Raw genomic sequence first — 14,130 nt, 5'->3', positions numbered from 1 at the left:
GTTCAAGCTTGCTTGCTCAAGTCTCCTTAAGAGCTGTAACAATGCTTTGATTAGAGCCCATGGGAAAGAACGGGGGCTGTTAGAAAGTCCTGATTAGCTTATGAGAAAGAACTAATTATCTAGCTAATGTGTAATTCTAGGCAGGCTGTTGATGTTAGCAGGAGGCACATGTTTGATATAAGGAATGGCCCTGTTCCTTGACTGAAGGACAGGATAGATTGCCTGTGCTGTGCTTTGTTCTAGTTTTGCCTTTATAAGCTGGATGTGAAATAAACTTGAGGCTGTTAATCATTGACTGGCAGTCCTCTTGACTCTGTTCTGTCTCCTTGTCTCTTCTGCATGCCTCCACCCAGCTATTTGGTTGACTCATCAGCAGACTTCAACACCTCTAAAATCAGGAATAGGAGAAAGCTCTCCACTGTCTTCATATCTATTCAGTATAGTACTTGAAGTTCTAGCTAGAGCATTAAGACAACAAAAGGAGATCAAGGGGAAACAAATTAAAAAGGAAGAAGTCAAACTTTCCCTATTTGCAGATGATATGATAGTATATATAAGTGACCCCAAAAATTCTACCAGGGATTGCCTACAGCTGATAAACATCTTCAATAATGTGGATGGATACAAGATTAACTAAAAAAAAACAAAAAAGCAGTAGCTTTCCTATATACAAAAAATAAATGGGCTGAGAAAGAAATCAGGGAAACAATACCCTTTACAATAGCCACAAATAATATAAAATATCTTGGAGTAACTCTAACCAAACAAGTGAAAGACCTGTATTGTCAAGAAGTTGGAGAAGATATCAGAAAATGGAAAGATCTCCCATGCTCATGGATCCATAGAATTAACATAGTAAAAATGGCAATCTTACTAAAAGCAATCTACAGATTCAATGAAATCCCCATCAAAATCCCAACACAATTCTTCACAGACTTGGAAAGAACAATACTCAACTTCATATGGAAAAACGAAGTGTACAGGATAGGTAAAACAATCCTGTATGATGAAGGAACGTCTGGAGGTATCACCATCCCTGACTTCAAGCTCTACTATAGAGCTGTAGTAATAAAAACAGCATGGTATTGGCATAATAACAGACAAGTGGATCAATGGAATCAAATCAAAGATCCTGACTTAAATCCACACACCTATGAATATCTGATTTTTGACAAAGAAGCCAAAATTATATAATGGAAAAAAGAGAGCATCTTCAACAAATGGTGCTGGCATAACTGGAAGTCGGCATGTAGAAAAATGCAAATAGAACTACATTTATTGCCCAGCACAAAACTCAAGTGTACCTCAACATAAATTCAGTTACACTGAACCTGATAGAATTGAAAATAGGGAGTAGCCTTGAAGGCACAGGTACAGGAGACAACTTCCTGAAGAGAACACCAGTGGCACAGACACTGAGATTGACAGTTAAATAAGTAGGACCTTCTGAAACCGAGAAGCTTCTGTAAGGCAAAGGATGCTGTCAGTAAGACAAAATGGCCAAAATGGCAGCCTACAGAATGGAAAAAATCTTGACCAACCCCACATCTTTCAGAGGGCTGATTTCCAAAATATATAAAGAACTCAAGAAATGAGACATCAAAATACCAAATAATCCAATTAAAAATGGGGTACAAATTTAAACAGAATTCTCAGTAGAAGAATCTCAAATGGCAAAGATACACTTAAATAATTGTTCAACATCCTTAGCCATTAGGGAAATGCAAACCAAAATGACTCTGAGATACCATTTTACTCCTGTCAGAATGGCTAAGATCAAAAGCACTAATGATAGCCTATGTTGGAGAGGATGTAGAATAAGGGGAACACCCGTATACTGCTGGTAGGAGTGCAAACTTATATTTTGGAAATCAGAATGGCAGTTTCTCAGAAAACTGGGAATCAATCTATCTGAAGACCCAGCTATGCCACTCTTGTGCATATACCCAAAAGATGCTTAATCATATACCATGAGGATACTTGCTCAAGTATGTTCATAGCACCATTATTCATAATAGCCAGAACCTGGAAACAACCTAGATGCTCCTCAACCAAAGAATGGATGTGGTACATTTACACAATGGAGTATTAACTCAGTGGTAAAACAAAACAAAACAAAACAAAATAAAACAAAACAAAAGAAAACAATGACGTCATGAAATTTGCAGACAAATGGATAGAACTAGAAAAAAAATCATTCTGAGTGAGATAACCGAGACCCAGGAAGACAAACATGGTATGTATTCACTCATAAGTGGACATTAGCTATAAAATAAAGGTTAACCCTGCTATAATCCACAGCCCCAGAGAAACTACATAACAAGGAGGGCCCAAAAAGAGATCTCTTTGATAAACTGAAGGTGGGGGTAGAGGGTTGGGGATGGGAACATGAGGGATCAAGTTGGGTAAGTTGGGATGGAATGGAGAGGGAGAGTAATGAAAGAGATGCCTTGATGGTGGGCATTTTGTGGTTGGGGAGGAACCTGGTGTCAGAGAAACTCCCAGGAATCCACAATGATGACCCCAGCTAAGACACCTAGAAATAGTGGAGACGGCACCTGAACTGGTCTCTCCTGTAATCAGATTGGTGACTACTCTAATTGTCACCAAAGAGCGTTTATCCAGTAACTGATGGAAGCAGATGCAGAGATCCACAGCCAAGCAGTAGACTGATCATCAGGAATCCTTCTGAAGAGAGAGAGGAGGGATTGTAGGAGCCATGGGTGTCAAGATCCCACAGAGACAGCTGACCTGAGCTACTGGGAGCTCACTGACTCTGGACCAACAGCTATGGAGCCTGCAATGGACTGACTTAGGCCCTCTGCATGTGTGTGACAGTTGTATAGCTCGGTCTGTTTGTGGGGCTCCTACCAGTGGGATCAAGACCTGTCCTGGCACTTGAGCCAGCTTTTAGGAACCTATTCCCCATGCTGGGTTGCCTCACCTAGCTTTGATGCAAGGAGAAGAGCTCTGTCCTGCCTCAACTTGATGTGTCATGCTTTGTTGACTTTCATGGGAGGCCTGTTCCTTTCTGAATGGAGATGGAGGAGCAATTGATCGGGGCAAGTAGATGGGGGGTAGGGGAAGGAAATGGAACAAGAGGAGGGAGGGGAAACTGTGGTTGGTATGTAAAATCATGGTGATATTTTATTTGTGCTGAAATGTGATTTTATTGTATGTTAATAAATAAAGTTACCTGGGGGTCAGAGCTAATAGCAAGCCATAGCAGAAGTCTGGCAGTGGTAGCACATGCCCTTAATCCTGATCACATGACAGGCAGATCTCTGTGTGTTCAAGGACACCACCAGCATGGAGACACATGCCTTTAATCTCAATACCAACCATAGAAGACCTGGAGGTCTGTATAGACAGACAGTGATGAGGAGGTCATGTGGTTGGGTTTACAACTAATGAGAAGGCAGAACAGAAAGTCAATAAAATGATACACAGGAAGTAGGTTTCTTTCAGAGGGGAAGGACAGCAGCGGCGGTGAGGGGTAAGAAAGGGTTTTAGTCTCAGCTCTAGCTACTGCTCTGACCTCTTGGGCTTTTAACTCTGCATTTGGCTCTGTGTTTCTTATTTAATAAGACTGTTACATCTACATAAAATAAATGAAAAAATATAAAAAAAATTACTAGCAGCCCAGCTGGTAATGGCATTACCTGGGGGGGGGGGAATTCCCCAGCCAATGACTATGTTGCTGCCATTAAAGGTAGCTCTAACCAAACCCCTATCATTCTAATAAAACTTGAGATTCAAAGGCTAGGGTGAAAACCTGTAAGCTCAGAGAGTTAGAGTAGCAACTGACTAACTTTCCCTCTTTGCTGGTATTCCCAGAAACCATTCCCTTCCACAATGCCCCAACTAAAAAAAAATCCATGCTAAAGTCCTCCCTGCTACTTCCTGTCAACCAGTTGCTAACCCCACCACTCCGAGTCCAGGATAATTTTATTTAATTAGTGCAAGTGCAACACATCTTTACATAGTTAACAAATGCAGCACAAACAAATGTAACACATCTCTGCCCAGTTAAAATAATATTTCACAACACCAATTTTCTTAACACCTAAGAAAAATTTGACCAGTGCCAGGTTTGAAGGGTGCTGGTATTCACATTTATACTGACTTCTTACATTCAAGATGGTCTATTTTTCCTTTACATTCTCTTTGTAGGGACCTTCCTTTCCTCTATTGTCTAAGTATGCACCAGTACCAAATCCAAACTCTGACCATTGGGTGGCTGACAAATCCCTTCAATTGCCATTGCAATACTATTTCCTATAAACCATTACCTTCCTCCAATCCATTCTTCAGCCCTGGTTGTGCTGGTTGTGGAAGCTACAGAACATTCAGAATATCACTCCACATCTCCCCATGAAGTCTTCTTCCTACTGCGATCCTTATTCAGGAATCAGCCACATGTGTCTTCTCATAATCCTTTGGGTGTGGACTTGGAAACCCACCAAATATAATGACTAAGAACATTAGCATGCCTAGTCAGCATTTTAGACACAACTGTGCTGAAAATTTCAGTCAGATTCCCCCACAGAATGCTGGTCAAGGGTCTAACCCTGACCTGGCATCCAATTTTGTCCCTGGAAATAATTCAAATTTTACATCTTCATTAGAATCTAATCATTCTTTTATTCTATGACCAAATATGTTTGGCCAAGCAAAAGTACCACCTCCCAAAAAAGAATTTAATCAAGGGGCAATCAAAAACAAGAATAAAAATTCATCTGTGCAACCACCTCATTTAAATATGGAGAAAATAGTCAGTTAAAAATTAATTAAAAACCATCAATAAGGGTAGTAGCAGTGGTGCTGGGTCCTGTATATAGGTGCTCACAGCGGCACAGTTTCTCCAGTAGTGGCTGCTCTCACCAAAGTATCAGGATGAGTTCCACGCATGTGTGTACATGGAGATCTTTCTCATCTTGCTAGGCTATGGGAAATCAGATGGCAGCAACTGAGCCCATGATGGAGAAAACCTTAGAAACTGTTCCTTTGGAGAGGAAAAATAGAGAAAAGGAACAGTTCTGTAAACTCTTTAATGGTGGCTTAAACTTTGAAACCACAGAAGAAAGTTTGACAAACTACTATGAGCAATGGGAGAAGCTCACTGACTATGTGCAAGCAAAATGTCAAGAGGATTTGGTTTTGTAACTTTTTCATCTGTGGCTGAGGTTGATGCTGATGCTGCCATGGCTACAAGGCCTTATTCCATCAACAAGAGGGTAGTTGAGACAAAACATGCTACAGCAGAGAAGAGGCCTGGAAAACCAGGAGGCCATGTGACTATGAAGAAGCTGGGTTTTGGTGGAATTCAAGAAGATGCTGAGGAACACCAACTTAGAGATTATTTTGAACAATATGGAAAAATTGATACTATCAAAATAATTACTGATAGGCAGTCTAGAAGGAAAAGAGGCTTTGGCTTTGTTACTTTTGATAACCATTATAATGTGGATAAAAGTGTATTGGAAAAATATCACATCATCAATGGTCACAATGCAGAAGTTAGAAGGGCATTGTCTAGATGAAAAATGCAGGAAGTTCTAGGAGTGGAAAAAGAGGAAACTTTGGATTTGGGGATTCTCAGGGTGGTGGTGGTGGCAATTTCAGACCAGGACCAGGAAGCAACTTTAAGGGGGAATCTGATAGATACAGAAGTGGATGTGGATTTGGGGATGGTTATAATGGGTATGGAGGAGGATCTGGACATGGCAATTTTGGAGGTAGCCCTGGTTATGGAGGTGGAAGAGGAGTATGTGGTGGTGGAAGACATGGATATAGCAACCAGGGTGGGTTTTAGTTATTTGGCGGTGCTCTTACCCTGTGAGAAAATGTCACGAAACATGACAGAATCCACTAACAAGAGTTTTATTAAGATAAGAGAGAAAGACAGGGGTGCTCAGGCCTGTTAAAAAGACATGTGCATGGGGAAGAAGAAGGAAGCTGGGGATATGGTGCCAGCTTATAAAGGCTGGGTCACGCAGGCATACACAGGTCTATGTGGCTACTCCACGCATGTGCGTAGATCACATGGTTGTGTTGTGTGCTCTTACACAATCATGGAAAGCCACAGGTCCTGGTCACACGAGATGCCTTGACCTGGAAATGGCTATTTTGACCTGGAACTGCCTAGGCAGAAGTGTCTAGGTTTGCCGGACATGCCCAACCATGGGGGTGTGTTGTGACTCTATCACCTCTGACTCTTCTTTTTTAAAAAAGAAAAAAAATGTGGTTGAGTGGGTATGGGGTGACATTTCTCTCAAAGACTGCTTCCGGCTGAATAGTGGGTGTTGGTTGGCTATTGGGGGAAATGGGGAGGGTAGCCTGTGAAGTCCTGGGATAATGGTGGAGGAGAGGGTCCTGGAATGAAGTTCTGCCACCCCCTTGTTCTGCAGCTGTCCATCCTTTGTGCTGTGGCTGGGAACCTTTTGTCTGACAAGATGCTGGTGACATAGAAAAAGCTTAGAGAAAAAAGAATCATTATTATTTTATTTTTGGAGTTGGCATTTATCTGAGGTAGATCTGGCTTGCCCAGATGGAGACATGTGACATTTATCTGAGGTAGATCTGGCCTTAGTACTCTGCTTAATTTTTATCTGAGACAGGGCTTATTAGAGGTAGTTTATTTAAGGCACCCGTTTCCTTTATTAGTTTAGCATTTAAGAAACTCAGGTGATCAGTTGCTGAGTATGAACAATGATAGACTGTTGTATTATATTTTTCCTTGCTGCCTGGATATTTCTGATGGTCCTTTTTGCCTCCGGGTCTGTGTGGCCCTAGTTGGGAAAGGAAGGAGTGATACCTTATTCCTCTGGAATTGGTGACAAGGCAGGGGATCCTGATGTCCTCTGGAGCTTGAGAGTACAAGGCCCTGTTAGTTTTACTGTATATGAAGAGAGATTTTTCTGGGATGGAGGTGAGATAAAAAGTTTTAGATGAGACAGGTGAACCCAGTAAGGAAAGCCCTCGAGTTTAGCAGCTGAAGGAGTCACAAGAATTATCTTGAAGGGTCCCCTGCCACTTAGGGGAAAAGGGTGAAGAGTACTGGCCTGGAGGAAAGAGAAGAACCTGATCCCCAATGTGGATTGGAGGTGGACAATTATTGTCACACAGCTGAGGTAATGAACAGTCTGCGTAGCTCCATAGGATAGACCTTAGGAGACATAAAAAAGGGGAGTTACTAGGCTATCTGGAACAGCTGGAGGGTTTGATAAAAGACCTGGTGTTAGAACTGGCCTTCTATACATTAGTTCAAATGGAGAAATTGAAAGAGGCTTTTTAGGAAGAGCCCTGAGCCTGAGAAGAGCTAGAGGCAATAATAATACCCAGCCAAGGTGAAGTTCCTGTGATGTCTTAGTAAGAATAGTTTTTAAAAGACCGGTTGGTATGCTCCACCTTTCCTGAGGATTGAGGATAGTATGGGATATGAAAATGTCAAGGAATGTTAAGAGCCTTAGCTAGTGTCTGAGAAATCTGAGAGGTGAACTCCGGGCCATTGTCAGATTGAAGAGAAGTAGGAACCCCGAACTGAGGAATAATTTCTTAGAGAAGGAGGTCTGCAACTGTCTGAGCCCGCTTATTAGAAACCAGATATGCCTCCACCCAGTTTGAAAATGAGTCCACCATCACAAGGAGATATTTAACTTTCCTGATGGGTGGACATATGGGTAAAATTGATCTGCCAGTCAGTCCCTGGAAGGGAACCTCTAGCCTGGTGGGTGGGAAAAGGCTGACTCCTATACTTGGTATTGGGATCTGTTTTTTGGCAGATCTCACAAGAGGCAGTAATAGTTCTTAAGAACTGTAAGTCTTCAGAGTTGGGCTGCAGGTGGGCTTTTACAAATTGAGACAGAGCAAGACTATTAGGATGAAAGAGCTGGTGTAGATAGAACAGAATTTGTCTAGTGTCTGGAGTTCCCTGTGAGGGTGTAGGCTATACTGTATGGATTCCCTGTGGTGGGTGAGGTGAGACTTGGCTCTGGAGGGCCGCTGTCCTCACTGCCTGGTCAGCCCATTTGTTTCCCCTAGAGATGATGGAGCTATTGATCTGATGAGACTGGCAGTGGACAATTCCTATAGGCTTGGGGAGGTGTGAAGCCTCCAGCATGGCCATTAGTTGGCCTGAGTTAGATATGGATCCCCATTTCGCTGTGAGAAGGCCATGCTCCCTCCAAATAGCAGCATTGGACAGGAGGATATGAAATGCATATTTGAAGTCTGTGTTAACATTTGGAGATTGTCCCTATGCCAATTGGAAGGCATGGGTAAGAGCTATCAGCTCAGCCTGTTGGTTAGTGGTGTGTGTGGGTAATGCCTGTGCCTCTATTATCTCAGTATCTGACACTATGGCATAACCTGCTTTACGGGTCCCTTCATATAAAAAAGAGCTAATTATATCTGTGTACCAGGTATAAGTAGCCTGAGGCAATGTGCCCTCCTGTATGTGTGAAGGATGAGGTTCCTCTAAGGTTTCAGTGCAGGAATGAGAAGAATAGTCAGCATTAGGTTGAGGGAGGAGGCTTGAAATATTAAGGGGTGGACAAGTCCAGAAAGTGTGGCATCCTCTAGTAATGCCACCTGGAAAGAAAGAACCCGGGAAGGAGGTAAAGTTTGTAAGCCTTTATAAGTTAAGAGATGGGACAGATTATGATGAGAGAAAACAGTAATGGATGACCCAAAGCTTAGCTTCTTTGATTCCCAAATAAGGAGCTCTGCAGCTGCTAAGGCATGGATGCAAGGTGCCCAGCCCTGACTGGTAAGGTCTAACTTCTTTGACAGATAGGCTACAGGTGCAAAGGAGGGTCCCAGCTGATGCCCTAGAGTTCCCAGGGCCAATCCCTTTTTCTCTGCTACATAAAGGGAGAAAGGATGGGTTAAATCTGGAAGATGAAGTGCTGGGGCCTGAAGAAGAGCCTGTTGGAGCTTTTGGAAAGGTTTAGTGACAGAATGGAGGAGGGGCTCACGTGGTGAGCCCTGAGCTGCCTCGTATAATGGGCAAACAAGGAGAGAAAAAGATGGAACCTAAGACTGTAGGAAGCCAGCTATTTCTAGGAAAGAAAGAACCTCTTGTTTAGTATAAGGGACTGTAAGAGACTGGATTAGACACTTTCTCTCCACAGTAATAGTCTTGTGGGTTGGAGTAATGGTTAGACCCAAATAGGTGACCTGGGGAGTTGACAGCTGAACTTTAGAAGGGGATACCCTGTAACCTTGGCTGGATAAGAAATTTAGGAGAACAGAGGTGTTAAGTTTGGCTAACCTGTAAGGACAGGCTACAGAGTAAAATACCATCTACATACTGTATTAGTTTAGAGCCAGGGAGAGACAGAGAAAGCAGGTCAGAGGCCACAGCCTGACCAAATAGGTGTGGACTGTCTCTGAATCCCTGTGGCAGAGCAGTCCAGGTCAGCTCTGTGGACCAGTGATTGTCAGGGTCAGTCCAGGTGAAAGCAAAGGTATTTTGAGACTGAGGACTGAGAGGAATAGAAAAGAAGGTGTCTTTGAGATCTAGAACTGAGAAGTGAGAGGTTCCCGAAGGGATAGTGGACAGGAGAGTATAAGGGTTAGGCACTACAGAATGGAAAGGGACCACTCCAGAGTTAATGAGCCGGAGGTCTTGAACCAGGCGGTAGGTTCCATTAGACTTTTAAACTGCAAGTATGGGGGTGTTAAAAGGTGAAGATGTTAGGCAGAGCAGCTTTTTCCTGAGAAGGCCAGAAATGATAGGCTTAAGTCCTCTTAGGCTCTGGAGTGAGAGAGGGTACTGAGCTTGAGTGATATATCTTCTAAGATTTTGTAGCTGGATAATAATAGGCTGGTGGTGTCTAGCAATGGAAGGGTTTTGGGTATCCCAGACTTTTGGGTCTACCTGAGAGGCTAGCAAGGGAAAAGAATTGTTAGTATCAGTAGAGTGAGTGGCTAGGAGAAGGAGGAGGGGAACTACTGGCACATCTGGGATGAGGCGAATGTGTATAACGAAAGAAATGGATGCTCCTACCTTAGCTAGAAGATTCCTTCCTATTAAAGTTACAGGGCAGCTTGGCACCACTAAGAATGTGTGTGTGAGAGGGATGTCACTGAAAATGCAATTAATGGTGGTGTCTGATGAGGTAGGTAAGGCTGTCCCCCAAGCCCAACAATAGGGAGATGAGCAGGAGAGGTGGGCTCTCAAAACTCTCTCAGGACAGAGTAGGTAGCTCCGGTGTCCAAAAGGAATGAGATGGGGCACCCATTTACTTTTATTATTACCCTTGGTTCCCTGTGTGAGATGGGAGTGGCTGGGGCGGGAACTGGGCAGCGTCAGTTCTCGCTGTAGGCCAAGCCTAGAAAGTCAGCCAGAGGGTGGTCTTCGTCTGTCGTTCCTATGTCACTTGGGACATTAGGACAGTCAGCTGACCAGTGACCCTTCTGGCAACATTTTGGACAAGGCCTTGTCAGTGCCCTTTGTGGGGCAGTGGTGCAAGCCCAGGCCCAGACTAGGGAGGTGGAGGAGGAAATTATGGATGTAAAAATTACAATGATTTTGGAAATTATAACCAGCAACCTTCTAACTATAGCATAATAAAGAGTGGAAACTTTGGTGGTAGCAGGAATATGGGAGGATCATATAATGAAGGAAACTATGGTTCTGGAGGAAGTGGGGGCTATGGTGGGAGGAGCTGATACTGAGCTTCTTCCTACTTACTGTGGGCTTTATTGTATAAATAGGAGAGGATGAGAACCCAGAGGTAACAGAACAGCTTTGGGTTATCAAAATAACAATGTAAAGGGAACTCTTATCTCAGCCATGCATAAATATGAAGTGATATGGCAGAAGACTCTAGAGCAGATATAGAGAGCTATTTGGGTTGGATTATTTAATAACATTGCCCCACTGTGGAAGAAGGATTGTAAAGAAATACCTTTGAGAGAGTTTCTTAGCTGTTTAATTGTTATTTCTTCCTAGTCGTCTTTTTTCAGAGTGTAGAAACATTTCTTCTTTGATAATGTTAAATTTGTAAGTTTCAAATGTCATGTGGAACCTTTTTAAAGATTTCTCTCAAAAGTTTTGAAAAGCTATTAGTCAGAATCATGGTGTAATAAGACATAGCATTTTTCCTTTAAAAATTTTAAGTGCATGTATAGAGTTAGGAAGCTATTCTACATTTGTGATTTAATAAAATAATCCTGAAGGAAAAAATCAACACAAGCAGCTAAATCTTAGAGAATAGCCATTCAGGTAGTGTAGAGGGAATATCGGGGACTAAGGGGGTCCAGCCCCTCGATAGTCCCCTCCCAGGGTCTGGGAAGAATCTACAACCAGCTGATAATTAATCTTTGATAGAAAGAAATAAATCTATGTACACAAAACTCCTTAGTTCATACACTTTATTATTCTGTGATAGTTTTCTCTCTACACAGCTTCTATTCTGCTGTCATGTCTAGCTCCTTTCTTGCCTAATTTCTCTCTATATTTACCTACTGTCCCCTCTAGGTTCTATCTTAATTCTTTCATCTAGTTCTGTCTCTTCTAGGTTCTCATCCATCTAGTTCTTTCCCCTATCAGCTCCTCTCCCATCTCCTTCTCTCTCATCTGGCTCTTCCTCATCTTGTTCTTTTCCATCTGGCTCTTCCTCATCTCCCATCTCATTCCTCTAGTGTTCTCTTCTAGCCCTTCAATCTAGTTCTTCCCCATTTCAGTTTGTTCCTCTTCAGTTCTTACCCGTCTAGTTCTCTTTTCTCTTCTCCATGCTGTTCTCTCCATCTACAGAAAATGCCTGCCTTTTCTTTCTTTGGGCATGTAGTTCCTTGCCTCCTCAGGAATGTTTTATCTCTTACCTTGATATGTAAAAACTTCTTTTGTTCTCAGTCAAAGTGCTCTGGAGAACCACTAAGCTTCCTCAAGGCCAGAGGATGGTCTGAGCTTCTTTAGCACAGGAAACAAAATTAGGCGTCTCCTGCCAGCTTGTCTTCTAAACTCAGCAGGGCAGTTAGTAACTTAGTAGGTTCATCAGGTCAGGGAATCTGAACTGTTACTAATTGGACTGGGCATGCAAGGATTTCATAGCAGAAGACAGCTGAAAGACAGCAGAAGACAGGCTGGGTAACACCAAATATTCATAATACATGGCTTGCCTTTTGACAGACCCTTGGTCAAAGTTTAGCTTTAATACACAGCTGAATCTCTATGATATATTCTTGTAGCCCCACAAGAAGAGACCACCAACAGGCATACCAAGGGGACCCAAAACAGGCCATGGCAATCCAGGAGTGCAGCCAACCTGTATACCACTGAGAAAAAACAAACGTTATTGTTGTGGAATATTATTTTCAGATGGGTTAAATTTGTTTATGCTGTGGAACATTTGTTTAATGATGCAAAGATGTGTTGCATTCTTTTATGTTGCATTTATTTAACTCTGTGAAGCTGTGTTATTTTACCTGTCTAAAATACCTGACTGGTCTAATAAAGAGCTGAACATCCAATAGCAAGGCAGGAGAAAGGATAGAAAGGGCTGTCAAGCAGAGAGAATAAATAGAAGGAGAAATCTGGAAAGAAAAGTTCTAGGAGTGAGAGGAGGAGGACTCCAGGGTCCAGCCACATAGTTATACAGCAAGCCAGGGAGCAAGAAGTAAAGAAAGGTATACGGATATAGAGAAAGATAAAAGCCCAGAGGTTAAAGGTAGATGGGATAATTTAAGTTAAGAAAAGCTGGCTAGCAATAAGCAAAGCTAAGGCTGGGCATTTATAAGTAAGAATAAGCCTCCATGTGATTTATTTGGGAGCTGGATGGTGGGTTCCACAAAAGAGTAAAGAGCCAAAAGTGTAAAAAAAAACCAAAAAAACAATAAGTTTGTTGTGCCTAGATCGCAACCCCCAGAGAGACCACCAAAGACAAGCATGCTGGAATGCAAAAGCAAGGTTTAATTCTGGATATTCAAGCCTAGGCAGGAACTTTGTCCAATACATCCAGTGCAGTGGAGTCTGGAGGAAGTGCCTGCCTGTCTGCAAGCTCAGTTTTTAAAGGGAAAAATCACAAGGTTACATCATTTAGGGGTGATAGTATGGGTACAATTCTGATTGGCTCGCTTTTAGGGACTTCTAGAAATCACTTCTAAGGGAGTGTTTGCCTTCCACATTTCTCATTGGCTGCCCTCAGGTGGGGGCATTTCTGTGGTCAATTACCCTGGAAACCAGGGAGAGGACATTCCATAGTAAGGCAGTCATTATCTCGTGACTACCTTGTGACTCTGTACTTTTACACTTCCTGGTTTCTGGAATCTGGACTGACCTATTCCTAGAAGGAGAAATCTTAGGCCTTAGTTTTTGGGTGAAAGCATTTTGGTCTTATTTCTAAAATGGCTCATTTTGGTCTCACAAGTTATCATCTATCTAGCCACCCATCTATCCAACCATTCACCCATCAACGGTATTGACAGGCTCTTCACACAAATTTCCCTGCTTGCTTACAATCATGTGCCCATGGGACCTGAGATCTACTGCAACATGAACACTGGATAAACCCTTGTTCAACTCCATGTTCAGGAATTAAAAAAAAAAATCAAAAGAAGGCTATGCAGTTCACTAAGGTGGCCATTAATTTCCCACATATTTTCCAGTTGGACTTACTCTCACTTGGCTGAATTCCTCTTCTGAGGACAATGAACATAGACTGATGAATGATATGTGGACTGAAAGATGAAACATGTATTGTTAAATGACACGTAACAAATACAAATAGAGAGTAGATAATATACCAATGATAGGTAATGATTGATAGATGATAGCAGATGTAGATATAGATGGTAGGTTCATAGATATATCAATATATGATAGGCAGATGATAGATGATATATAGATAGTAGATAGATGATAGTAGATATATCAATACATAGATGATATGTAGATTGATAAATGATATATAAATGATAGATCAATGGATAGATGAAAAGATGTTAGACATATAGGTGATATGTAGAGAGCTAGATGATTGACAGATTATTGACAGAGCAATAGGTAGATCAAAATATGATGCATAGCTCATAGACTGATATGTAGATGATAGGTTGATATGTTGATAGATGATGATAAATGGTAATTAAATCAATAGATGAAAGATAAATCAGAAAATGATA

At 42.0% G+C, this 14,130-nt stretch overlaps 2 pseudogenes; both read left to right on the top strand.

The window, feature by feature from the left end:
• Window positions 1-1,970: 1,970 nt before the first annotated feature.
• LOC114707465 lies at window positions 1,971-4,783 on the top strand (annotated as a pseudogene).
• A 197-nt stretch (window positions 4,784-4,980) lies between these two features.
• Window positions 4,981-10,811, top strand: LOC114707460 (annotated as a pseudogene).
• Window positions 10,812-14,130: the final 3,319 nt, after the last annotated feature.

The sequence above is a fragment of the Peromyscus leucopus genome, chromosome 16_21, assembly GCF_004664715.2.
Source record: "Peromyscus leucopus breed LL Stock chromosome 16_21, UCI_PerLeu_2.1, whole genome shotgun sequence".
NCBI lineage: Eukaryota > Metazoa > Chordata > Mammalia > Rodentia > Cricetidae > Peromyscus > Peromyscus leucopus.
The sequence above is the reverse complement of the archived record's forward strand: the minus strand, read 5'-3'. Positions and strand labels throughout refer to the sequence as shown.